Source organism: Oncorhynchus clarkii, chromosome 2 (assembly GCF_045791955.1).
Source record: "Oncorhynchus clarkii lewisi isolate Uvic-CL-2024 chromosome 2, UVic_Ocla_1.0, whole genome shotgun sequence".
Taxonomy (NCBI): Eukaryota; Metazoa; Chordata; class Actinopteri; order Salmoniformes; family Salmonidae; genus Oncorhynchus; species Oncorhynchus clarkii.
The window spans coordinates 10,657,416-10,684,497 of record NC_092148.1 but is presented as its reverse complement, the minus strand read 5'-3'; the positions used below and the strand labels follow the sequence as shown (position 1 = coordinate 10,684,497).

General features: G+C 43.9%; 1 protein-coding gene and 1 pseudogene across 1 annotated transcript in view; one reads left to right on the top strand and one right to left on the bottom strand.

Moving 5' to 3' along the window:
• Positions 1–27,082, top strand: part of LOC139421213 (uncharacterized) — a 1,124,809-nt gene that overhangs the window by 891,232 nt on the left and 206,495 nt on the right. The gene's annotated exons all lie outside the window — the stretch shown is intronic.
• Positions 1–27,082, bottom strand: part of LOC139379339 (small conductance calcium-activated potassium channel protein 2-like) — a 175,202-nt pseudogene that overhangs the window by 134,380 nt on the left and 13,740 nt on the right.

The window sequence follows — 27,082 nt, the reverse complement described above, 5'->3', positions numbered from 1 at the left end:
ACTAATCTGGCATCTGGGTAGCTAGCAGGGAGATAGCTGAATAATAATTTGTCTGTGCATGACAGGGCATACTAATCTGGCATCTGGGTAGCTAGCAGGGAGATAGCTGAATAATAATCTGTCTGTGCATGACAGGGCATACTAATCTGGCATCTGGGTAGCTAGCAGGGAGATAGCTGAATAATAATCTGTCTGTGCATGACAGGGCATACTAATCTGGCATCTGGGTAGCTAGCAGGGAGATAGCTGAATAATAATCTGTCTGTGCATGACAGGGCATACTAATCTGGCATCTGGGTAGCTAGCAGGGAGATAGCTGAATAATAATCTGTCTGTGCATGACAGGGCATACTAATCTGGCATCTGGGTAGCTAGCAGGGAGATAGCTGAACCCAATTTCAGAACAACAAGTCATACCATCAGATGAATATTTGTGGTGGGTTTTTTAGACAGATATGATGTAAACTAGTCCTGGACTAGAAATCTAGCTGGAACAACACCAGAGCTGTGGTTGATTTCTGCATGTATTCAGAATGGGAGCTGATCTGTGTAAAAGGTTGGATAGAAATGTCGGCTAAATGTCCATAGTATTATTACATCATGAAGCAGGACTAATGGCCAAACAGAAATGATGAAGCATGAATGTGTTTCTGATTGATTATCTCAGTCATCAGGAGAGGGAGAGGACTGAGTGTGTGTGTGTGTCTATTTCACCACCTCAGATTTGTAAAACCAGAGGGAGTATAAGACAGAGTGAATCTATTCAAATCCTTATTCACTAATGCAGCATAGAAGTGTTGGCAGGTTTGCCTCTTTCTCTTTCACTTAATTGGTCAATTAATGCAATTAATTAGCCAGAGAGCCCACACATCTGAGTCCCACCATTGAAATATGACCCAAGAATGGTATCTGGCAGGCAGTAGAGCCCTTTAGACTCTATGAATACACTAGATACGTAATGTAGCGTGGTATCTATCCACCACATCCCTGTTTCTCCTGGTTTATACATGCACACAGGCAAGTGTTCTTCTTTTAAAACCTATCCTCCTGAGGGACAGAACACCTAATCCCCTGAGAGAGATTGTGTGGCTGTTTTGTGAATGTATTTGTATGAAGGTTATTTGTGTGAGTAGGAATGTCCAGCATGTGTGTGTGTATGTGCTTGTGTGTGCATGTGTGTGTGCATGCATGTGCGTGCGTGTGTGGATATATGGATATATGTGAGGTGGATTGTGTGTGTGTGTGTGTGTGTGTGTGTGTGTGCGTGTGCGTGCGTGCGAGTGTGAGTGTGAGTGTGTGTTACCTGGACTTCTCGTGCATGATAGGCTATGATGAGGCCCAGCAGTATGACTGTAGACAGGCTGATCAGACACTTCAAGGCCAGAGAGTACATGGAGCTCTGAGAACAAAAAACACACAGTGTTAAAAACATACACTGTTACACACACACACACACACACACACACACACGCGCACACACACACCACACACACACACACACACACACCGCACACGCACGCACACACACCACACACACACACACACACACACACACACACAATCCACCTCACATATATCCATATATCCACCTCGCTCTCTTCTTTGTTTACCCTGCTCTCTATTCATGAAATGGAAAAAAGAGAAAGGGGGAGGTGGGGGGAGAGAAGAAGAGAGAGAGGGGGAGGTGGGAAGAGAGAAGAAGGGAGAGAGACAGAGGGGGAGGTGGGGGAGAGAAGAAGAGAGAGAGGGGGAGGTGGGAAGAGAGAAGAAGGGAGAGAGACAGAGGGGGAGGTGGGGGAGAGAAGAAGAGAGAGAGGGGGAGGTGGGAAGAGAGAAGAAGGGAGAGAGACAGAGGGGGAGGTGGGGGAGAGAAGAAGAAGAGAGAGAGGGGGAGGTGGGAAGAGAGAAGAAGGGAGAGAGACAGAGGGGAGGTGGGGGAGAGAAGAAGAGAGAGAGGGGGAGGTGGGAAGAGAGAAGAAGGGAGAGAGACAGAGGGGGAGGTGGGGGAGAGAAGAAGAAGAGAGAGAGGGGGAGGTGGGAAGAGAGAAGAAGGGAGAGAGACAGAGGGGGAGGTGGGGGAGAGAAGAAGAAGAGAGAGAGGGGGAGGTGGAGGGAGAGAAGAAGAGAGTGAATCCCTAGAGAGCAGTGTGTGTGTCTGTATGTTTGTTCATGTGCATGTGTATGCTCACATGTGTGTATCTGTGTGTGTGTGTGTGTGTGTGTGTGCGCGCGTGCGTGCGTGCATGTGTGCGTGCGCGTGTGTGTGTCTGTATGTTTGTTCATGTGCATGTGTATGCTCACATGTGTGTATCTGTGTGTGTGAGTGTGTGTGTGTGTGTGTGTGTGTGTGTGTGTGTGTGTGTGTGTGTGTGTGTGTGTGTGTGTGTGTGTGTGTGTGTGTGTGTGTGTGTGTGTGTGTGCGTGTGTGTGTGTGTGTGTGTGTGTCTGTGTAGGGTGTCCTCAGCATACATCATGAAGGGGAGAGTAATTCACAGCAGGGAGAGGCTTCAGGGCCAGAACACATCACCAGCCCAGGAGGTAGGAGTGAGTGATAGTGTCTGTGTTCTATGTTTCAGTCTCTAACTCCAGGCTTTTGGAAACAATCTTGTGTTATAAGTAGTGTTTTTAACTCTAGTCTGTGTGTGGAGTGTGTTTCACTTACGGTAGTGTGTGTGTGTGTGTGTAGTGTTAACGGCTGTAATCATATTTACATTATTCATTTCCTCCTCTGGATCGCTAAACCACAGCGACGGCCAGCTCATTTGCATGTTCCCTCTTCCTGTAATTGTAAGCGGATTGGCTATATCAGACTGAATGCACTTTCCACCTTTTATATGAATTAAACTCAACTTTCCACCTCACACATGAATTAAACTCAACTTTCCACCTCACACATGAATTAAACTCAACTCTAGAACCATTCAAACATGCATTTTCACTGCACACCAAGGTCGTCTTTGATTTATTCCTAGAAACACTGTTTCCAGTTTTGATTCTTGGTTAATCTCTCTTTCTCTCTCCTATCTTTCCCTTCCCTCTCACCTCTCTTTCCCTCCCCTCTCTCACCTCTCTCTCCCCTCTCTCACCTGTCTTTCCCTTCCCTCTCACCTATCTTTCCCTCCCCTCTCTCACCTGTCTTTCCCTCCCCTCTCTCAGCTCTTAATTCAATTCAATTCAAAGGGCTTTATTGGCATGGGAAACATCAGGTCTGAATACTTATGTAAATACGGTATTTCTGTTTTGTATGTTTTATAAATTTGCAAAACATATCTAAAAACCTGTTTTCACTTTGTCATTTTGGGTTATTGTGTGTAGATTTATGAGGAAAACAATGAATTTAATCCATTAAGAGTGTAACGTAACAAAATGTGGAAAAAGTCAAGGGGTCTGAATACTTTCCGAATGCACTGTATGTTAACATTGCCAAAGAAAGTGAAGTAGATAATAAACAAACTTGAAATAAAGAATAAAAAATGTACATCAAACATTAACAATGGTGTTTGTTCTTCACTGGTTGCCCTTTTCTTGCGGCAACAGGTCACAAATATTTTTGCTGTAATTGCACACTGGTACTTCACCCAATAGATATGGGAGTTTATCAAAATTACATTTTTTTTTTTCGAATTCTTTGTGGATCTGTGTAATCTGAGGGAAATATGTGTCTCTAATATGGTCTATTATTTGGCAAGAGGTTAGGAAGTGCATCTCAGTTTCCACATAATTTTGTGGGCAGTGTGCACATAGCTTGTCTTCTCTTGAAAGCCATGTCTGCCTACGGCGGCCTTTCTCAAAAGCAAGGCTATGCTCACTGAGTCTGTACATAGTCAAAGCTTTCCTTAATTTTGAGTGAATCACAGTGGTCAGGTATTCTGCCACTGTGTACTATCTTTTTGGGGCCAAATAGCATTTAACTTTGCTCTGTATTTTTGGTAAATTCTTTCCAATGGGTCAAGTAATTATCTTTTTGTTTTCTCATGATTTGGTTGGATCTAATTGTGTTGCTGTCCTGAGACTCTGTGGGGTCTTTGTTATGGAAGGTTTAGGAATGGCTTCCTTTTAGGTGGTGGTAGAATTTAACAGCTCTTTTCTGGACTTTGATAATTAGCGGGTATCGGCCTAATTCTGCTCTGCTCTGCATGCATTATTTGGTTTTTTATGTTGTACATGAAGGATATTTTTGAAGAGTCTCAGTTTAGTTTTTGTCCCATTTTGTGAATTATTGTTTGGCGAGTGGACCCCAGACCTCACAACCATAAAGGGAAATGGGTTCTATAACTGATTCAAATATTTTTTTGCCAGATCGTAATCGGGATGTCAAATTGTATGTTCCTTTTGATGGCATAAAAGGCCCTTCTTGGTTTGTCTCGCAGATCGTTCACAGCTTTGTGGAAGTTACCTGTGGCGCTGATGTTTAGGCCAAGGTATGTATAGTTTTTTGTGTGCTCTAGGGCAACAGGGTCTAGATGGAATTTGTATTTGTGGTCCTGGCAACTGGACCTTTTTTGGAACACCATAATTTTTGTCTTACTGAGATTTACTGTCAGGGTCCAGGTCTGGTAGAATCTGTGCAGAAGCTCTAGGTGCTGCTGTAGGCCCTCCTTGGTTGGGGACAGAAGCACCAGATCTTCAGCAAACAGTAGATATTTGACTTCAGATTCTAGTAGGGTGAGGCCGGATGCTGTAAACTGTTCTAGTGCCCTCGCCAATTCGTTGATATATATGTTGAAGAGGGTGGGGCTCAAGCTGCATCCCTGTCTCACCCCACGGCCCTGTGGAAAGGAATGTGTATTTTTTTGCCAATTTTGTGTACATGGATTTTATAATGTATGTTTTTCACCCAACACTGCTTTCCATCAATTTGTATAGCAGACCCTCATGTCAAATTGAGTCAAAAGCTTTTTGGAAATAACAAAGCATGAGAAGACTTCGCCTTTGTTTTGGTTTGGTTGTCAATTAGGGTGTGCAGGGTGAATACGTGGTCTGTCGTACGGTAGTTTGGTACAAAGCCAATTTGACATTTGCTCAGTACATTGTTTTCACTGAATCAATCTGCGGTCTGCCGTTAATGACAATGTGGAGGATTTCCCCAAGGTTGCTGTTGACGCATATCCCACGGTAGTTATTGGTATAAAATTTGTCTCCACTTTTGTGGATTGGGTTGACCAGTCGTTGGTTCCAAATATTGGGGAAGATACCAGAGCTGAGGATGATGTTAAAGACTTCATGTATAGAATTTGTGGTCTGTATATTTTATAATTTCATTTAGGATAACATCAACGCTACAGGTCTTTTTGGGTTGGAGGGTTTGTTTTTGGTCTTGTAGTTCCTTCAATGTAATTGGAGAATCCAGTGGGTTCTGGTAGTCTTTAATAGCTGATTCTAAGACTTGTATTTGATCATGTAAATCGTTTTTGCTGTTTGTTATTTGTTAAAGAGCCAAAAAGATTGCAGATGTGGTTTATCCATACATTTCCGTTTTATATAGATAACTCTTTGTGTTGTTGTTTGTTTAGTGTTTTCCAATTATCCCAGAAGTGGTTAGATTCTATGGATTCTTCAATTACATTGAGCTGATTTCTGACTTACTGTTCCTTCTTTTCCGTAGTGTATTTCTGTATTGTTTTAGTGATTCACCATAGTGAAGGCGTTGGCTTAGGTTTTCTGGGTCTCTGTGTTTTTTGTTGGACAGGTTTCTCAATTTCTTTCTTAAGGTTTTTGCATTCATCATCAAACCATTTGTCATTGTTTTAAATTTCTTAGGTTGTCTGCTTGACATTTTTAGATTTGTTAGGAAAGCTGAAATATAGTGTTTAGGTTTTCTACTGCTAAGTTTACACCTTCACTATTACAGTTAAATGTTTTGTCCAGGAAGTTGTCTAAAAGGTATTGAATTTGTTGTTGCATAATTGTTTTTAGTAGGTTTCTACACTACTATCCTTCCATCTATAGCCTGTCTTAATATTGTGTAGTTCTTTTGGCTTTGATGCCTCATGATTGAGTTTTGCTCTGTTCAGGTAGACTGTGATTTTGCTGTGATCTGATAGGGGTGTCAGTGGACTGACTATGAACGCCCTGAGAGACTCTGGGTTGAGGTCAGTGATAAAGTAGTCTACAGTACTACTGCCAAGGGATATGCTAATAGGTGTACCTACCATAGGAGTCTCTTCGAAGTCTACCATTGACTATGTAGAGATCCAAGGTGCGTCAGAGCTGCAGGAGTTGTGACATGTTTTTGTTGGTTGTTTTGTCATAGTTGTGTCTAGGGGGGTATTTTTGGGAGGATATACTGTCTCCTCCAGGTAGGTGTTTGTCCCCCTGTGTGCTGAGAGTGTCTGGTTCTTGTCCAGTTCTGGCATTTAGGTCACCACAGACTAGTACATGTCCCTGGGCCTGGAAATGGTTGTTCTCCCCTTCTAGGATGAAGAAGCTGTCATCGTTGGGTGATTCTATTGGGGGGATATAGGTAGCACACCCGAGAACATTTTTCTCTGTTAATGTCTAACAAGATAATATTCCTGTTTTGACTAATTTAATAGTTTAATAGTTGGTTCTGCTCTGTACCAAATTAGCATACCCCCTCCCCTCTCTCCCCTCTCTTTCCCTCCCCTCTCTCCCCTCTCTTTCCCTCCCATCTCTCTCCTCTCTTTCCCTCCCCTCTCTCCCCTCTCTTTCCCTCCCATCTCTCTCCTCTCTTTCCCTCCCCTCTCTCCCCTCTCTTTCCCTCCCATCTCTCTCCTCTCTTTCCCTCCCCTCTCGTTCCCTCTTTCCTTTCTTTCTCTCCCCTCTCTTTCCCTCCCTTTCTCTCCCCTCTCTTTCCCTCCCTTTATCTCCCCTCTCTTTCCCTCCCTTTATCTCCCCTCTCGTTCCCTCTTCCCTTTCTTTCTCTCCCCTCTCTTTCCCTCCCCTCTCTCCCCTCTCTTTCCCTCCCATCTCTCTCCTCTCTTTCCCTCCCCTCTCTCCCCTCTCTTTCCCTCCCCTCTCTCCCCTCTCTTTCCCTCCCTTTCTCTCCCCTCTCTTTCCCTCCCCTCTCTCCCCTCTCTTTATCTCCCCTCTCTCCCCTCTCTTTCCCTCCCCTCTCTCCCCTCTATCCCCTCTCTTTCCCCCCCTCTCTTTCCCTCTCTTTCTCTCCCCTCTCTTTCCCTCCCCTCTCTCCCCTCTCTCCCCTCTCTTTATCTCCCCTCTCTTTATCTCCCCTCTCTCCCCTTTCTTCCCTTCCCTCTCTCCCCTTCCCTCTCTCCCTTCTCTTTCCCTCCCCTCTCTCCCCTTCCCTCTCTCCCTTCTCTTTCCCTCCCCTCTCTCTCCTCTCTCTCCTCTCTATATTTATTTTCTCCATGTCTGTCCATCACACAGTCAGCGGACTATTTGATTTATTCAAATCAAACAGTTCCACTTCAATGAACAACTATTTAGTCTCATCTGTGTGTGTTTGTGTGTGCGTGCGCGCGTGTGTGTGCATGCCTGTGTGTATGTATGTGTACTGGTGTGTGTGATTAGCAGGTATTGATCGAAGGCTGGGTGGACGCCATGCAGATATAAAGAGCATTTTGAGCTCCATCAGTTCAATCATCAAACAGACACACACACAGACACACACACAGACACACACACAGACACACACACAGACACACACACAGACCCACAGACACAGCGAGGCACTGAGATGCACAGCCAAGGGCCCCCCAACCCCCTCAGCTACAGGGGAGCCAATCCATATAAACATACAGAAGGAGCTGCAGAGAGGATTCCCCCTGTAGACTGCTCCCACAGCACTAGCCATGACACACACACACACACACACACACACACACACACACACACACACACAGAGAGAGAAATAGGGAGCACCCCCTATCCACATCGATGGGACAGCAGTGGAGAAGATGGGAAGTTTTAAGTTCCTCGGCGTATAAATCACGGACAAACTGAAATGGTCCACCTACACAGGCAGTGTGGTGAAGAAGGCGCAGCAGCACCTCTTCAACCTCAGGAGGCTGAAGAAATTTGGCTTGTTACCCAAAACACTCACAAACTTTTACAGATGCACAATTGAGAGCATCCTGTCGGGCTGTATCACCGCCTGGTACGGCAACTGCACCGCCCACAACCGTAAGGCTCTCCAGAGGGTAGTGAGGTCTGCACAACGCATCACTGGGGGCAAACTATCTGCCCTCCAGGACATCTACACCACCCGATGTCACAGGAAGACCAAAAAGATCATCAAGGACAACAACTAACTACCCAAGCCACTGCCTGTTCACCCCGCTACCATCCATAAGGCGAGGTCAGTACAGGTGCATTAAAGCTGGGACCGAGAGACTGAAAAGCAGCTTCTATCTCAAGGCCATCAGACTGTTAAACAGCCATCACTAACACAGAGAGGCTGCTGCCTACATACAGACTTGAAATCATTGGCCACTTGAATAAATGGATCACTTTAATAATGCCACTTTAATAATGTTTATATATCTTGCCTCACTCATCTCATATGTATGTACTGTATTTTATACCATCTATTGCATCTAGCCTATGCCACTCTGTCATTGCTCATCCATGTATTTATATGTATATATTCTTATTCCAATCCTTTACTTAGATTTGTGTATATTAGGTAGTTGTGGAATTGTTAGATTACATGTTAGATATTGCTGTCGGAACTAGAAGCACAAGCATTTCCCTACACTCGCAATAACATCTGCTAACCAAGTGTATGTGACCAATAAAATTTGAATTGATTTGACATACATACACACAGACACACACACAGATACACACACACACACACTACAGAGGGCGACAGGTAGCCTAGTGGTTAGAGCGTTGGACTAGTAACCGGAAGGTTGCAAGATCCAACCCCCGAGCTGACAAGGTACAAATCTGTCGTTCTGCCCCTGAACAAGGCAGTTAACCCACTGTTCCTAGAACATCATTAAAAATAAGAATTTGTTCTTAACTGACTTGCCTAGTTAAATAAAGGTAAAATAAAAAAATAAAAATATCCATTCTGAGCACTAGTCTAACTCTGCTGTCCCACATCGTTGAATGCTGTATTCATTGGTGTGAGCAGTCTGGTTTGGTTGAAGACAAACTGATGAACAACAGAAGAGTTGTGTTAACTCAACAACACAAACACACAACACACAGACACACACACAGACACACACACAGACACACACACTCAATTACACATCGATAAACACATACTCAATTACACAGTGACAGATACACACACTCGATTACACACCGATACACGTCATTACACCTCTATACACCCAATTACACACTCACACAAGTACACCAGCACAGTCAGCACCGACAGACACAAAGAGACCCACGAAAGCAGACACACACAAATAGGTGCAGCCGTGGCTTAAAAATGATAACGCATAACAACACCATGTACACACAGAGGGACCTATCACCACACACATGGGGCATTTCCATACAGGATTCACCACATTGTTTAACCCAAAAGGCTCAGACTTTTCTGTTTCCATCTACGCTGGCCAGTACCCGTGTCTCACTGGGCCATGGCTCCGGAGGCCCTGCTCTGACTTGGGGCCAAAGCCAGGCCACTGGTACTTTCACCTGTCGTTTATAGAACTGTGAATTTGAACCCATTCTAAGAAAGCAACTGTTTAGATGATGCAGAGGTTGTCGATTGTGCTCTTCACACGTCCTCACTGTCAGCCCTCACTATGGAAATACAACTTCTCTATTATAACATAAGGGTGTATACCAGTGTTGTGTTAGAGACCACCTAAAGCGAGACAGAGTCAAGACCGGAGCAAATCGAGTCTGAGTCAAGACCAAGACCAGAGCAAATCGAGTCTGAGTCATGACCGAGACTTGGATGGAGGCGATGGGGGCAGGGCTGAGTTAAGAACGAGACCAGAACAATGTGAAACCAATTCAAGACTGTGATTGTGATGTTGTCAGATCTCCACCATAATGAGAGCTCAAAATGTTTTTGTGTCAATACTTCAGTAGAACATATTGACTCTTTAGCCATTCAGAATGGTGACAAATTGCATTCTGAGGGCAAAGAGCGAGCCACTCTACAAATGATCACTAACCATGGTCTCTAATTAATAGATACAAATACTTAAAAAATACCCGGTCGCCCCTAAGCGAATGCACGAAATTATATCAAACAATTTCCCTCAGTCTCGACAAGGTTTGAGGTTTCAACAACACTGAAGGACATTAACGCTACGGGTCAAGTTGAAAGTTCACATTTGAAGAGGTTATCAGATATAAATGTGTCATGAAAGGAGTGTGGGTATCTGGCCTGGCAAAGCGGTTTCATGTGCTGACTGAAAAGGGACTGATAATTATTTGTTTGTTTACCCCACTGGTCTCAGCTGGTCTCAGCTGGTCTCAGCTGGTCTCCGCTGGTCTCAGCTGGTCTCAGCTGGTCTCAGCTGGTCTCAGGAAGAAATGACGAGTCCTCATTGTCCTTCACGAGTCAAAATGTATCCGAGACCAAGACAAGACCGAGACACTCAATATGTGGTCTCGAGACCGGACTTGAGTACTACAACACTGGTGTATACACTGGAGGTCTCCTCAGGTATTCCCAAACTGTGGTGTGCGCAATGCCGTTGGGGGGTAAGCCAAATAAAAATGTGATTCACATTTTCAAACAGTCCATTTATATTTTCCAACTGGGCTAAACATTTGGGGAAGGTATTTTCTCGCCTGAGCAGCCTCGTTTCACTGCCAAAAATAAAATGAAACCATCTAGTGTTCAGCGAAATAACAACACAATGTCAAATACAGGTAGCGTATTCAAATAATTAACATCCAATCAAATCAACCGTTACTCTATCATGGGAATTCCACACATAGCTGCTGCTCATTCTGTTTGCTCAAAAATTGATAAATGGTTAAAAAAAAGTAAGGCCCGCGTCCATAGAGACACATAGCAGCTCTACTGGTAGTACTGCTACTACCAGCAGTACTACACCTGCACTTGTCGACGACACAACTTGTTCTGCGTCCATAGAGACACATACCAGCTCTACTGGTAGTACTGCTACTACCAGCAGTACTACACCGGCACCTGTTAACGACACAAGTTGTTCTGCTTCCACGAACACATCCAATGCTAGCATCACTAATTCTACATTTGTTGTTAGCCCAGGTAGCATGGACACTGACAGTTGTGAATCTGATGCAGCCGAAGAGCTACTGCCTCCTTACCCGGGAAAGCACCGAACAACAGACAGGGACGTTGGACCATCAAAAAGGTGCACATTTGATGAGTACTACATTGATTTGGGGTTCACTTATATTGTGAGTCGTGCCTCTCCTCAGCCACAGTGTGTTATACGTGCAAAAGTACTATATCACAACTCGATGAAACCTTCACTCAGACATTTAGAAACAAAACATGTCAATTTGAAAAATAAGGCATGGGATTTTTTTTTGTGCGAGAATTAAGATGACTTTCGAGTAGTAAGACATGTATAAAAGCAACAGATACCATTAATAAGAAGGAGCTAGAAGCGTCTTATATGGTGAGCTACCGAGTGGCTAGGACAGGCAAACCCCATACTATTGTGGAGGACTTAATTCTTCCTGCTGCCGCGGATATGGCTGGGACAATGCTGGGGAAAAAGGCCCCAAAAAACTATACAGACAATGCCTTCATCAAACACTGTTTCACGATGCATCAGTGACATGGCAGGGGATGTTTTGAAATTACAGCTGGATGAGTCAACAGACGTGGCGGTCCTGGCACAGCTCCTGGTATATGTCCGTTGCGTTTATGGGGCGTCAATTAAGGAAGACATCCTTTTCTGCAAACCACTGGAAACCAGAACAACAGGAGAATATATTTTTAAAGTACTGGACAGATTTCTGACATCAAATGGACTTTGGGGGTCAAGATGTGTTGGTATCTGTACTGATGGAGCAGAAGCCATGACAGGGAGACATATTGGAGTGGTAACGCGCATGCAAGCAGTTGCTCCTGACGCCACTTGGGTTCACTGCAGCATCCACTGAGAGGCTCTTGGGTTCACTGCAGCATCCACTGAGAGGCTCTTGGGTTCACTGCAGCATCCACCGAGAGGCTCTTGGATTCACTGCAGCATCCACTGAGAGGCTCTGGCTGCCAAAGGAATGCATGACAGCTTGAAAGACGTTTTGGACACTACAGTGAAAATGGTTAACTTTGTTAAAGCAAGGCTCCTGAACTCTCATGTATTTTCTGCACTATGTAATGATATGGGCAGTGACCATGCAACGCTTTTACAACATACAGAAGTGTACTGGTTATAAAGTGGCAAAGTATTGACACGTTTCTTTTTAAATAGAGAGACGAGCTTAAAGTTTTCTTTACTGACCATAATTTTTACTTGTCTGAAAGCTTGCATGATGACGAGTTTCTCACATGACTGGCCTATCTGGGTGATGTTTTTTCTCACGTGAATGATCTGATTCTAGGATTAGAGGGACTCTCCGGAACTATATTCAATGTGCGGGACAAAATTGAGGCTATGACTAAGAAGTTGGAGCTCTTCTCTGTCTGCATTAACAAGGACAACACACAGGTCTTTCCATTATTGTATGATTTTTGTGTGCAAATGAAGCTTACGGACAATGTCAAATGTGATATAGCGTTTCGCAGGTACTTTACCGAAACGGATGACACAAACAACTAGATTCGTTATCCCTTTCATGCCCTGCCTCCAGTCCACTTACCAATATCTGAACAAGAGAGCCTCATCGAAATTGCAACAAGCGGTTCTGTGAAAATGTAATTTAATCAGAAGCCACTGCCAGATATCTGGATTGGGCTGCGCTCAGAGTATTCTGCTTGGCAAATCACGCTGTTAAGACACTGATGAACTTTGCAACCACGTACCTACAGTGGGGAAAAAAAGTATTTAGTCAGCCACCAATTGTGCAAGTTCTCCCACTTAAAAAGATGAGAGAGGCCTGTAATTGTCATCATAGGTACACTTCAACTATGACAGACAAAATGAAAAAGAAAATCCAGAAAATCACATTGTAGGATCTTTTATGAATTTATTTGCAAATTATGGTGGAAAATAGGTATTTGGTCAATAACAAAAGTTTATCTCAATACTTTGTTATATACCCTTTGTTGGCAATGACAGAGGTCAAACGTTTTCTGTAAGTCTTCACAAGGTTTTCACACACTGTTGCTGGTATTTTGGCCCATTCCTCCATGCAGATCTCCTCTAGAGCAGTGATGTTTTGGGGCTGTTGCTGGGCAACACGGACTTTCAACTCCCTCCAAAGATTTTCTATGGGGTTGAGCTCTGGAGACTGGCTAGGCCACTCCAGGACCTTGAAATGCTTCTTACGAAGCCACTCCTTCGTTGCCCGGGCGGTGTGTTTGGGATCATTGTCATGCTGAAAGACCCAGCCACGTTTCATAGCAGTAGCAGTAGACTGCTACTGAGAGTGCTACTGACGTCATTTCCGGTCACAACTTGCAGACTTGTTTTCGAGTTGCTGTGCGTTTTGTTGCCAACCTGTTTTGCTACCTGACAAATTTACGGTTTTTACTTTTTAATTACCGTTTATATATATATATATATATTTTTTTTTCCCTCAACTTTTTCACTCCGGACGCTTTATCTGGACACGATTCGTCAGGACCTCCAACAGCCGAAGCTAAGTAGTAACATTAACATAATGCCTTCTAATTGCAGTCGCTGTACTCGCCTTACGGCGAGGATAGCTGTGCTACAAGTCCAGCTTCAGACGCAATCGTTAAGCAAGGGTAATTTCAGTGTAGGAAAGGATGAAACAGCGTCTGTGCCACCAGTAAGTACAGATAGTAGTATAAATCCCCTGGCACAGTCTCCGCAGCCGGACAACTTTCTCACGGTTTCTGGAAGGAAATGCTGTAGGAACGCTCAACCGGTGTCGCTCATTCAGCCGACAGAAACTTTCAACCGGTTTTCCCCATTAAGCAGCGGGTCGGAGTCAGAGGCCGAGTCTTCTCTGGTCTCTACTCCTCCCGTTACGGGGTCTGAGACGCCGAAGCTTACCACCATTAGCTCTGACAAATTGAAAACTCTAGTCATTGGCGACTCCATTACCCGCAGTATTAGACTTAAAACGAATCATCCAGCGATCATACACTGTTTACCGGGGGGCAGGGCTACCGACGTTAAGGCTAATCTGAAGATGGTGCTGGCTAAAGCTAAAACTGGCGAGTGTAGAGAGTATAGAGATATTGTTATCCACGTCGGCACCAACGATGTTAGGATGAAACAGTCAGAGATCACCAAGCGCAACATAGCTTCAGCGTGTAAATCAGCTAGAAAGAAGTGTCGGCATCGAGTAATTGTCTCTGGCCCCCTCCCAGTTAGGGGGAGTGATGAGCTCTACAGCAGAGTCTCACAACTCAATCGCTGGTTGAAAACTGTTTTCTGCCCCTCCCAAAAGATAGAATTTGTAGATAATTGGCCCTCTTTCTGGGACTCACCCACAAACAGGACCAAGCCTGACCTGCTGAGGAGTGACGGACTCCATCCTAGCTGGAGGGGTGCTCTCATTTTATCTACCAACATAGACAGGGCTCTAACTCCTCTAGCTCCACAATGAAATAGGGTGCAGGCCAGGCAGCAGACTGTTAGCCAGCCTGCCAGCATAGTGGAGTCTGCCACTAGCACAGTCAGTGTAGTCAGCTCAGCTATCACCATTGAGACCGTGTCCGTGCCTCAACCTAGGTTGGGCAAAACTAAACATGGCGGTGTTCGCCTTAGCAATCTCACTAGGATAAAGACCACCTCCATTCCTGTCATTATTGAAAGAGATCATGATACCTCACATCTCAAAATAGGGCTACTTAATGTTAGATCCCTTACTTCAAAGGCAATTATAGTCAATTAACTAATCACTGATCATAATCTTGATGTGATTGGCCTGACTGAAACATGGCTTAAGCCTGATGAATTTACTGTGTTAAATGAGGCCTCACCTCCTGGCTACACTAGTGACCATATCCCCCGTGCATCCCGCAAAGGCGGAGGTGTTGCTAACATTTATGATAGCAAATTTCAATTTACAAAAAAAAAATGACATTTTCGTCTTTTGAGCTTCTAGTCATGAAATCTATGCAGCCTACTCAATCACTTTTTATAGCTACTGTTTACAGGCCTCCTGGGCCATATACAGCGTTCCTCACTGAGTTCCCTGAATTCCTATCGGACCTTGTAGTCATAGCAGATAATATTCTAATCTTTGGTGACTTTAATATTCACATGGAAAAGTCCACATACCCACTCCAAAAGGCTTTCGGAGCCATCATCGACTCAGTGGGTTTTGTCCAACATGTCTCTGGACCCACTCACTGTCACAGTCATACGCTGGACCTAGTTTTGTCCCATGGAATAAATGTTGTGGATCTTAATGTTTTTCCACATAATCCTGGACTATCGGACCACCATTTTATTACGTTTGCAATTGCAACAAATAATCTGCTCAGACCCCAACCAAGGAACATCAAAAGTCGTGCTATAAATTCACAGACAACACAAAGATTCCTTGATGTCCTTCCAGATTCCCTCTGTCTACCCAAGGACGCCAGAGGACAAAAATCAGTTAACCACCTAACTGAGGAACTCAATTTAACCTTGCGCAATACCCTAGATGCAGTTGCACCCCTAAAAACTAAAAACATTTCTCATAAGAAACTAGCTCCCTGGTACACAGAAAATACCCGAGCTCTGAAGCAAGCTTCCAGAAAATTGGAACGGAAATGGCGCCACACCAAACTGGAAGTCTTCCGACTAGCTTTGAAAGACAGTACTGTGCAGTACCGAAGAGCCCTTACTGCTGCTCGATCATCCTATTTTTCTAACTTAATTGAGGAAAATAAGAACAATCCGAAATTCCTTTTTGATACTGTCGCAAAGCTAACTAAAAAGCAGCATTCCCCAAGAGAGGATGACTTTCACTTTAGCAGTGATAAATTCATGAACTTCTTTGAGGAAAAGATTATGATTATTAGAAAGCAAATTACGTACTCCTCTTTAAATCTGCGTATTCCTTCAAAGCTCAGTTGTCCTGAGTCTGCACAACTCTGCCAGGACCTAGGATCAAGAGAGACGCTCAAGTGTTTTAGTACTATATCTCTTGACACAATGATGAAAATAATCATGGCCTCTAAACCTTCAAGCTGCATACTGGACCCTATTCCAACTAAACTACTGAAAGAGCTGCTTCCTGTGCTTGGCCCTCCTATGTTGAACATAATAAACGGCTCTCTATCCACCGGATGTGTACCAAACTCACTAAAAGTGGCAGTAATAAAGCCTCTCTTGAAAAAGCCAAACCTTGACCCAGAAAATATAAAAAACTATCGGCCTATATCGAATCTTCCATTCCTCTCAAAAATTTTAGAAAAGGCTGTTGCGCAGCAACTCACTGCCTTCCTGAAGACAAACAATGTATATGAAATGCTTCAGTCTGGTTTTAGACCCCATCATAGCACTGAGACGGCACTTGTGAAGGTGGTAAATGACATTTTAATGGCATCGGACCGAGGCTCTGCATCTGTCCTCGTGCTCCTAGACCTTAGTGCTGCTTTTGATACCATCGATCACCACATTCTTTTGGAGAGATTGGAAACCCAAATTGGTCTACACGGACAAGTTCTGGCCTGGTTTAGATCTTATCTGTCGGAAAGATATCAGTTTGTCTCTGTGAATGGTTTGTCCTCTGACAAATCAACTGTAAATTTCGGTGTTCCTCAAGGTTCCGTTTTAGGACCACTATTGTTGTCACTATATATTTTACCTCTTGGGGATGTTATTTGAAAACATAATGTTAACTTTCACTGCTATGCGGATGACACACAGCTGTACATTTCAATTAAACTTGCCCTTGCTAGAAGCATGTGTTTCAGACATAAGGAAGTGGATGGCTGCAAACTTTCTACTTTTAAACTCGGACAAAACAGAGATGCTTGTTCTAGGTCCCAAGAAACAAAGAGATCTTCTGTTGAATCTGACAATTAATCTTAATGGTTGTACAGTCGTCTCAAATAAAACTGTGAAGGACCTCGACCGTTACTCTGGACCCTGATCTCTCTTTTGAAGAACATATCAAGACCATTTCAAGGACAGCTTTTTTCCATCTACGTAACATTGCAAAAATCAGAAACTTTCTGTCCAAAAATGATGCAGAAAAATTTATCCATGCTTTTGTCACTTCTAGGTTAGACTACTGCAATGCTCTACTTTCCGGCTACCCGGATAAAGCACTAAATAAACTTCAGTTAGTGCTAAATACGGCTGCTAGAATCCTGACTAGAACCAAAAAATGTGATCATATTACTCCAGTGCTAGCCTCTCTACACTGGCTTCCTGTCAAAGCACGGGCTGATTTCAAGGTTTTACTGCTAACCTACAAAGCATTACATGGGCTTGCTCCTACCTATCTCTCTGATTTGGTCCTGCCATATATACCTACACGTACGCTACGGTCACAAGACGCAGGCCTCCTAATTGTCCCTAGAATTTCTAAGCAAACAGCTGGAGGCAGGGCTTTCTCCTATAGAGCTCCATTTTTATGGAACGGTCTGCCTACCCATGTCAGAGACGCAAACTCGGTCTCAACCTTCAAGTCTTTACTGAAGACTCATCTCTTCAGTGGGTCATATGATTGAGTGTAGTCTGGCCCAGGATTGGGAAGGTGAACGGAAAGGCTCTGGAGCAACGAACCGCCCTTGCTGTCTCTGCCTGGCCGGTTCCCCTCTTTCCACTGGGATTCTCTGCCTCTAACCCTATTACAGGGGCTGAGTCACTGGCTTACTGGGGCTCTCTCATGCCGTCCTTGGAGGGGGTGCGTCACCTGAGTGGGTTGATTCACTGATGTGGTCATCCTGTCTGGGTTGCCCCCCCCCCCCCCCCAACTCAGGGGGGGGGGCAAAAAGCTGGCAAAAAGCTGTCCTTGAAATGGTCTTGATATGTTCTTCAAAAGAGAGATCAGGGTCCAGAGTAACGGTCGAGGTCCTTCACAGTTTTATTTGAGACGACTGTACAACCATTAAGATTAATTGTCAGATTCAACAGAAGATCTCTTTGTTTCTTGGGACCTAGAACAAGCATCTCTGTTTTGTCCGAGTTTAAAAGTAGAAAGTTTGCAGCCATCCACTTCCTTATGTCTGAAACACATGCTTCTAGCAAGGGCAAGTTTAATTGAAATGTACAGCTGTGTGTCATCCGCATAGCAGTGAAAGTTAACATTATGTTTTCAAATAACATCCCCAAGAGGTAAAATATATAGTGACAACAATAGTGGTCCTAAAACGGAACCTTGAGGAACACCGAAATTTACAGTTGATTTGTCAGAGGACAAACCATTCACAGAGACAAACTGATATCTTTCCGACAGATAAGATCTAAACCAGGCCAGAACTTGTCCGTGTAGACCAATTTGGGTTTCCAATCTCTCCAAAAGAATGTGGTGATCGATGGTATCAAAAGCAGCACTAAGGTCTAGGAGCACGAGGACAGATGCAGAGCCTCGGTCCGATGCCATTAAAATGTCATTTACCACCTTCACAAGTGCCGTCTCAGTGCTATGATGGGGTCTAAAACCAGACTGAAGCATTTCATATACATTGTTTGTCTTCAGGAAGGCAGTGAGTTGCTGCGCAACAGCCTTTTCTAAAATTTTTGAGAGGAATGGAAGATTCGATATAGGCCGATAGTTTTTTATATTTTCTGGGTCAAGGTTTGGCTTTTTCAAGAGAGGCTTTATTACTGCCACTTTTAGTGAGTTTGGTACACATCCGGTGGATAGAGAGCCGTTTATTATGTTCAACATAGGAGGGCCAAGCACAGGAAGCAGCTCTTTCAGTAGTTTAGTTGGAATAGGGTCCAGTATGCAGCTTGAAGGTTTAGAGGCCATGATTATTTTCATCATTGTGTCAAGAGATATAGTACTAAAACACTTGAGCGTCTCTCTTGATCCTAGGTCCTGGCAGAGTTGTGCAGACTCAGGACAACTGAGCTTTGAAGGAATACGCAGATTTAAAGAGGAGTACGTAATTTGCTTTCTAATAATCATAATCTTTTCCTCAAAGAAGTTCATGAATTTATCACTGCTAAAGTGAAAGTCATCCTCTCTTGGGGAATGCTGCTTTTTAGTTAGCTTTGCGACAGTATCAAAAAGGAATTTCGGATTGTTCTTATTTTCCTCAATTAAGTTAGAAAAATAGGATGATCGAGCAGCAGTAAGGGCTCTTCGGTACTGCACAGTACTGTCTTTCAAAGCTAGTCGGAAGACTTCCAGTTTGGTGTGGCGCCATTTCCGTTCCAATTTTCTGGAAGCTTGCTTCAGAGCTCGGGTATTTTCTGTGTACCAGGGAGCTAGTTTCTTATGAGAAATGTTTTTAGTTTTTAGGGGTGCAACTGCATCTAGGGTATTGCGCAAGGTTAAATTGAGTTCCTCAGTTAGGTGGTTAACTGATTTTTGTCCTCTGGCGTCCTTGGGTAGACAGAGGGAATCTGGAAGGACATCAAGGAATCTTTGTGTTGTCTGTGAATTTATAGCACGACTTTTGATGTTCCTTGGTTGGGGTCTGAGCAGATTATTTGTTGCAATTGCAAACGTAATAAAATGGTGGTCCGATAGTCCAGGATTATGTGGAAAAACATTAAGATCCACAACATTTATTCCATGGGACAAAACTAGGTCCAGCGTATGACTGTGACAGTGAGTGGGTCCAGAGACATGTTGGACAAAACCCACTGAGTCGATGATGGCTCCGAAAGCCTTTTGGAGTGGGTATGTGGACTTTTCCATGTGAATATTAAAGTCACCAAAGATTAGAATATTATCTGCTATGACTACAAGGTCCGATAGGAATTCAGGGAACTCAGTGAGGAACGCTGTATATGGCCCAGGAGGCCTGTAAACAGTAGCTATAAAAAGTGATTGAGTAGGCTGCATAGATTTCATGACTAGAAGCTCAAAAGACGAAAATGTCATTTTTTTTTTGTAAATTGAAATTTGCTATCATAAATGTTAGCAACACCTCCGCCTTTGCGGGATGCACGGGGGATATGGTCACTAGTGTAGCCAGGAGGTGAGGCCTCATTTAACACAGTAAATTCATCAGGCTTAAGCCATGTTTCAGTCAGGCCAATCACATCAAGATTATGATCAGTGATTAGTTAATTGACTATAATTGCCTTTGAAGTAAGGGATCTAACATTAAGTAGCCCTATTTTGAGATGTGAGGTATCATGATCTCTTTCAATAATGACAGGAATGGAGGTGGTCTTTATCCTAGTGAGATTGCTAAGGCGAACACCGCCATGTTTAGTTTTGCCCAACCTAGGTTGAGGCACGGACACGGTCTCAATGGTGATAGCTGAGCTGACTACACTGACTGTGCTAGTGGCAGACTCCACTATGCTGGCAGGCTGGCTAACAGTCTGCTGCCTGGCCTGCACCCTATTTCATTGTGGAGCTAGAGGAGTTAGAGCCCTGTCTATGTTGGTAGATAAAATGAGAGCACCCCTCCAGCTAGGATGGAGTCCGTCACTCCTCAGCAGGTCAGGCTTGGTCCTGTTTGTGGGTGAGTCCCAGAAAGAGGGCCAATTATCTACAAATTCTATCTTTTGGGAGGGGCAGAAAACAGTTTTCAACCAGCGATTGAGTTGTGAGACTCTGCTGTAGAGCTCATCACTCCCCCTAACTGGGAGGGGGCCAGAGACAATTACTCGATGCCGACACTTCTTTCTAGCTGATTTACACGCTGAAGCTATGTTGCGCTTGGTGATCTCTGACTGTTTCATCCTAACATCGTTGGTGCCGACGTGGATAACAATATCTCTATACTCTCTACACTCGCCAGTTTTAGCTTTAGCCAGCACCATCTTCAGATTAGCCTTAACGTCGGTAGCCCTGCCCCCCGGTAAACAGTGTATGATCGCTGGATGATTCGTTTTAAGTCTAATACTGCGGGTAATGGAGTCGCCAATGACTAGAGTTTTCAATTTGTCAGAGCTAATGGTGGTAAGCTTCGGCGTCTCAGACCCCGTAACGGGAGGAGTAGAGACCAGAGAAGACTCGGCCTCTGACTCCGACCCGCTGCTTAATGGGGAAAACCGGTTGAAAGTTTCTGTCGGCTGAATGAGCGACACCGGTTGAGCGTTCCTACAGCATTTCCTTCCAGAAACCGTGAGAAAGTTGTCCGGCTGCGGGGACTGTGCCAGGGGATTTATACTACTATCTGTACTTACTGGTGGCACAGACGCTGTTTCATCCTTTCCTACACTGAAATTACCCTTGCCTAACGATTGCGTCTGAAGCTGGACTTGTAGCACAGCTATCCTCGCCGTAAGGCGAGTACAGCGACTGCAATTAGAAGGCATCATGTTAATGTTACTACTTAGCTTCGGCTGTTGGAGGTCCTGACGAATCGTGTCCAGATAAAGCGTCCGGAGTGAAAAAGTTGAGGGAAAAAAAAATATATATATATATATATAAACGGTAATTAAAAAGTAAAAACCGTAAATTTGTCAGGTAGCAAAACAGGTTGGCAACAAAACGCACAGCAACTCGAAAACAAGTCTGCAAGTTGTGACCGGAAATGACGTCAGTAGCACTCTCAGTAGCAGTCTACTGCTACTGCTATGAAACGTGGCTGGGTCTTTCAGCATGACAATGATCCCAAACACACCGCCCGGGCAACGAAGGAGTGGCTTCGTAAGAAGCATTTCAAGGTCCTGGAGTGGCCTAGCCAGTCTCCAGAGCTCAACCCCATAGAAAATCTTTGGAGGGAGTTGAAAGTCCGTGTTGCCCAGCAACAGCCCCAAAACATCACTGCTCTAGAGGAGATCTGCATGGAGGAATGGGCCAAAATACCAGCAACAGTGTGTGAAAACCTTGTGAAGACTTACAGAAAACGTTTGACCTCTGTCATTGCCAACAAAGGGTATATAACAAAGTATTGAGATAAACTTTTGTTATTGACCAAATACCTATTTTCTACCATAATTTGCAAATAAATTCATAAAAGATCCTACAATGTGATTTTCTGGATTGTTTTTCTCATTTTGTCTGTCATAGTTGAAGTGTACCTATGATGACAATTACAGGCCTCTCTCATCTTTTTAAGTGGGAGAACTTGCACAATTGGTGGCTGACTAAATACTTTTTTGCCCCACTATATGTGAGAGTGGATTCTCGGCCCTCACTAGCATGAAAACTAAATGCAGGCACAGACTGTGTGTGGAAAAGGATTTAAAACTGAGACTCTCTCCAATACAACCCATCACTGCAGAGTTATGTGCATCTTTTCAAGCACACCCTTCTCATTAACCCAGTGCTTCTCAATTATTTTCTGTTACGCCCCCCCTAGGAAGAAGTAAACATTTCGTGCCCCCCAACTCTCCGCCGCAACTGTAAACAGTATCATTTGTCTATAAAATTGTTATAAGTACACCTCTGCATAACATTGATTCCTTATTAACATTAAAGAAAATATAGATCAACTTACAACAAAGAATAACTTTATTAACATAGTTTTTTAATCTGTAACAGAAAATACTTAAATTGCATCAATTTGCCTGAAATTTAAATAAATATAATCAAATATAAATATAATCAATAAATAATAATACATTCAAATTGATCAGCAACATTAACTCAGGAGCACAATATATGAAACACTTTGACCTATAAAACAAAAATGAATTAAACAATTTGTGCTGATTTTTTTAAATCAAAATGAGGAAGTCAGGATTAATGGCTACAATGAGCACGTTTTGCAGAGCACAGCTTTTCGAAGCGGGGTTTGAAGCATGATACTGCAACTCTCAGCTCCTGCTCAGTGTTTAGCTGGGACCTGTACTTGGTCTTCAGTGCAGCAACAGCAGAGAAGCCAGTCTCACAAAGATAAGATGTTGCAAAAGGAAGAAGAATGCCCATGGCCCTCTGCCCTAAGAGTGGATACTGCCTCTCTACACTCAGCCAGAATTCACTCAGTGTCTGTGATGTGAACCTCAGTCTCAATGTGGAGTCAGACGTCATATCAATGAACTGGTCCTCCTCTGCAGAGCTGAAACCAGTTGGAGCTGGTGCATTGAAAGGATCTCTCACCCAGTCATATTGGGAACTGTTTTCAGGGAAGTACTTTTTAAAGAATCCCATCAGTGATGAAATATGCTCCTTAATATATGGAATCACTGAGGTGGCATTATAGTCAGTAGTGTCAACAAATTCATGCAGGTTCTCGAATGAATCAGTATTTCCTTCATCAAGTCGCCTGCCCTACATTGCAAGCTTTCGAGTGAAAGAGCTGATCTTGTCTGTGACCTGAGGGAGGTGTTTATCTTTCCCTTGAAGCTGTAGATTTAGTTCATTTAGCTTTCCAAATATGTCACTCAGGTAGGCCAGTTTTGCCAGGAAGTTCTCATCACAACATTTTTCTGAGAGGTCATACTTGTGCTCCTGCTCCGAAAACATTCTTATCTGCTCTCTGAGCTCAAAAACTCAGGACAATACTTTTCCTTGTGACAGCCACCTTGCTTCACTGTGAAACAGCATAGCTTGATGTTCAGCTCCCATCTCCTCACAGATAGCAGAGAAGACTCTTGTTTTTAGTGGTCTGGTCTTTATAAAATTGACTACACCTACAATGTCAGTCATAACCTCACTTAATTCAGAGGAAAGGTGCCTTGATGCCAGTGCTTCTCTGTGTATAACACAGTGTGTCCACTCAGCATTAGGTGAGGCCTTCTTGATGAGTGCCCAAAGTCCTTTTCTCATCCCTGCCATGGTCTGTGCACCATCACTGCAAACACCAATGCAGTTCTCCCACTTTAGCCCATTCTCAGTCAGGAAGCAGTCCAGCATTTTGAATAGCTCTTCAGCTGTGGCTCTGTCTCTGACATATTTACAAAAAAGTAGATCCTCACACAGGGAGTTTGTCATGTCAAAACATACATAAGCGATAAACAAACAGTCTTTGTTGCTGTCAGTTGCTTCATCGAACTGTAAGGCAAAGCGTTTGTCTTTGAGTTTATCTACCAGCTGTTCTTTAAGATCGTTAGTAATGTCATTTATACGTCTGGCGACAGTGTCATTGGACAGAGGGATAGTTTTTATTTTTGCAGCACTTGCGTCATCCAGCACGACAGAGACCAGGTCTAATGCTGCAGGCAGTATCAGCTCCTCTGCTATGGACTGGGGTTTTCACTGAGCAATTTGGTACGCCACCTTATAGGATGCTAACAGTGCTCGCTGGTTTACTGAAGTAGCATTCACAAAGCGGGACGATTGTTGGCAATATTTGGCACGTTTTCGCTGAAAAAACTCAAGCGGCTTATCAGCGTGATTGGGGTGTAATGTCTTTAAGTGATGCCTTCATTTATTTGGCTTCATGCTGTCCGCTGCCAACATTTATAGACACAGTAAACATACTGGTCTTTCCTCGTCTCCCACCGTAGTCACAGTGAAGACAAGCGCTACATACGCTTCATCATATCTCCTCGTCTCCCACCGTAGTCACAGTGAAGACAAGCGCTACATACGCTTCCTTATATCTCCTCGTCTCCCACCGTAGTCACAATGAAGCCAAGCGCATCGTCATATCTCCTCGTCTCCCACCGTAGTCACAGTGAAGACAAGCGCTACATACGCTTCGTCATATCTCCTCGTCTCCCACCGTAGTCACAGTGAAGCCAAGCGCATCGTCATATCTCCTCGTCTCCCACCGTAGTCACAGTGAAGCCAAGCGCTACATACGCTTCGTCATATCTCCTCGTCTCCCACCGTAGTCACAGTGAAGCCAAGCGCATCGTCATATCTCCTCGTCTCCCACCGTAGTCACAGTGAAGCCAAGCGCATCGTCATATCTCCTCGTCTCCCACCGTAGTCACAGTGAAGACAAGCGCTACATACGCTTCCTCATATCTCCTCGTCTCCCACCGTAGTCACAGTGAAGACAAGCGCTACATACGCTTCCTCATATCTCCTCGTCTCCCACCGTAGTCACAGTGAAGCCAAGCTCTACATACGCTTCATCATATCTCCTCGTCTCCCACCGTAGTCACAGTGAAGCCAAGCGCTACATACGCTTCATCATATCTCCTCGTCTCCCACCGTAGTCACAGTGAAGCCAAGCGCTACATACGCTTCCTCATATCTCCTCGTCTTAGCTTTCGGGAGACTTACGTTTGTCTCATTATCTCCGTCTCTCTCCACCTTTCTTTTCATCCCTGTTAAATATTTTTCCATGGTGTCTCTCAAGGGTTTGTTATCTGCACTTCATATCTCCTGCTCTGTGCTCTGTGCTCTTGTTCGGTGCAAAAAAAACCTCACACGCGCCCCCCCTCACGCGCCCCACTATTTGAGAAGGACTGCATTAACCTGTGGCGAGTTATTCTTAATTTTCGATGAACAAATAACGTTTTAAATGTAAAATGGTTAAATAAAGAGCAAAATTATTGATTATTATATTATTATTTGTGTCCTGGTCCTATAAGAGCTCTTTCTCACTTCCCACAAGCCGGGTTGTGACAAAAACTCACACTCATTCAACAACATTTGAGAGTGTGCTGACCCTGGTGCTAGAGGGGGTATGTAGCTGAAGGTTGAAGGGTTACAGGACTACAAAACGTTTGGGAACCACTGCCCTAATGCAACACTGGTGCTACAGCGGAAAAGCAACAGATCAAGGATTGTGGGTGTTAGTGGCTGATGGAAGCCCCATAACCTCTCTCTCACTCTCTCACACACACACACACACACACACACACACACACACACACACACACACACACACACACACACACACACACACACACACACATGTAGAAGGGACCTGTGTATGAGAGAATAAGATGCGTGTGTTACTAGCTGGGACCAGAGATATCGTGGGAGGAGGGAAAGAGGAGGAGCAGGGGAGTTCAGGTTCAGGAAGGAAGAGAGGGCAGGGGAGTTCAGGAAGGAAGAGAGGGCAGCGGAGTTCAAATGGCTCAGAGATGTGGGTTTGATTGGATGGATCATGGTGTTATTAACATCAGAGATGTGGGTTGGATAGATGGATCATGGTGTTATTAACATCAGAGATGTGGGCTGGATAGATGGATCATGGTGTTATTAACATCAGAGATGTGGGTTTGAATATATGGATCATGGTGTTATTAACATCAGAGATGTGGGTTGGATAGATGGATCATGGTGTTTTAAACATCAGAGATGTGGGTTTGAATATATGGATCATGGTGTTATTAACATCAGAGATGTGGGTTTGATTGGATGGATCATGGTGTTATTAACATCAGAGATGTGGGTTTGGAGAGATGGATCATGGTGTTATTAACATCAGAGATGCGGTTTGATTGGATGGATCATGGTGTTATTAACATCAGAGATGCGGTTTGATTGGATGGATCATGGTGTTATTAACATCAGAGATGCGGTTTGATTGGATGGATCATGGTGTTATTAACATCAGAGATGCGGTTTGGATTGGATGGATCATGGTGTTATTAACATCAGAGATGTGGGTTTGGATTGGATGGATCATGGTGTTATTAACATCAGAGATGCGGTTTGAATATATGGATCATGGTGTTATTAACATCAGAGATGTGGGTTGGATATATGGATCATGGTGTTATTAACATCAGAGATGTGGGTTTGATTGGATGGATCATGGTGTTATTAACATCAGAGATGCGGTTTGGATTGGATGGATCATGGTGTTATTAACATCAGAGATGTGGGTTTGGAGAGATGGATCATGGTGTTTTAAACATCAGAGATGTGGGTTTGATTGGATGGATCATGGTGTTATTATCATCAGAGATGTGGGTTTGGATTGGATGGATCATGGTGTTATTAACATCAGAGATGCGGTTTGGATTGGATGGATCATGGTGTTTTTAACATCAGAGATGTGGGTTGGATATATGGATCATGGTGTTATTAACATCAGAGATGTGGGTTTGGAGAGATGGATCATGGTGTTATTAACATCAGAGATGTGGGTTGGATATATGGATCATGGTGTTTTTAACATCAGAGATGCGGTTTGAATATATGGATCATGGTGTTATTAACATCAGAG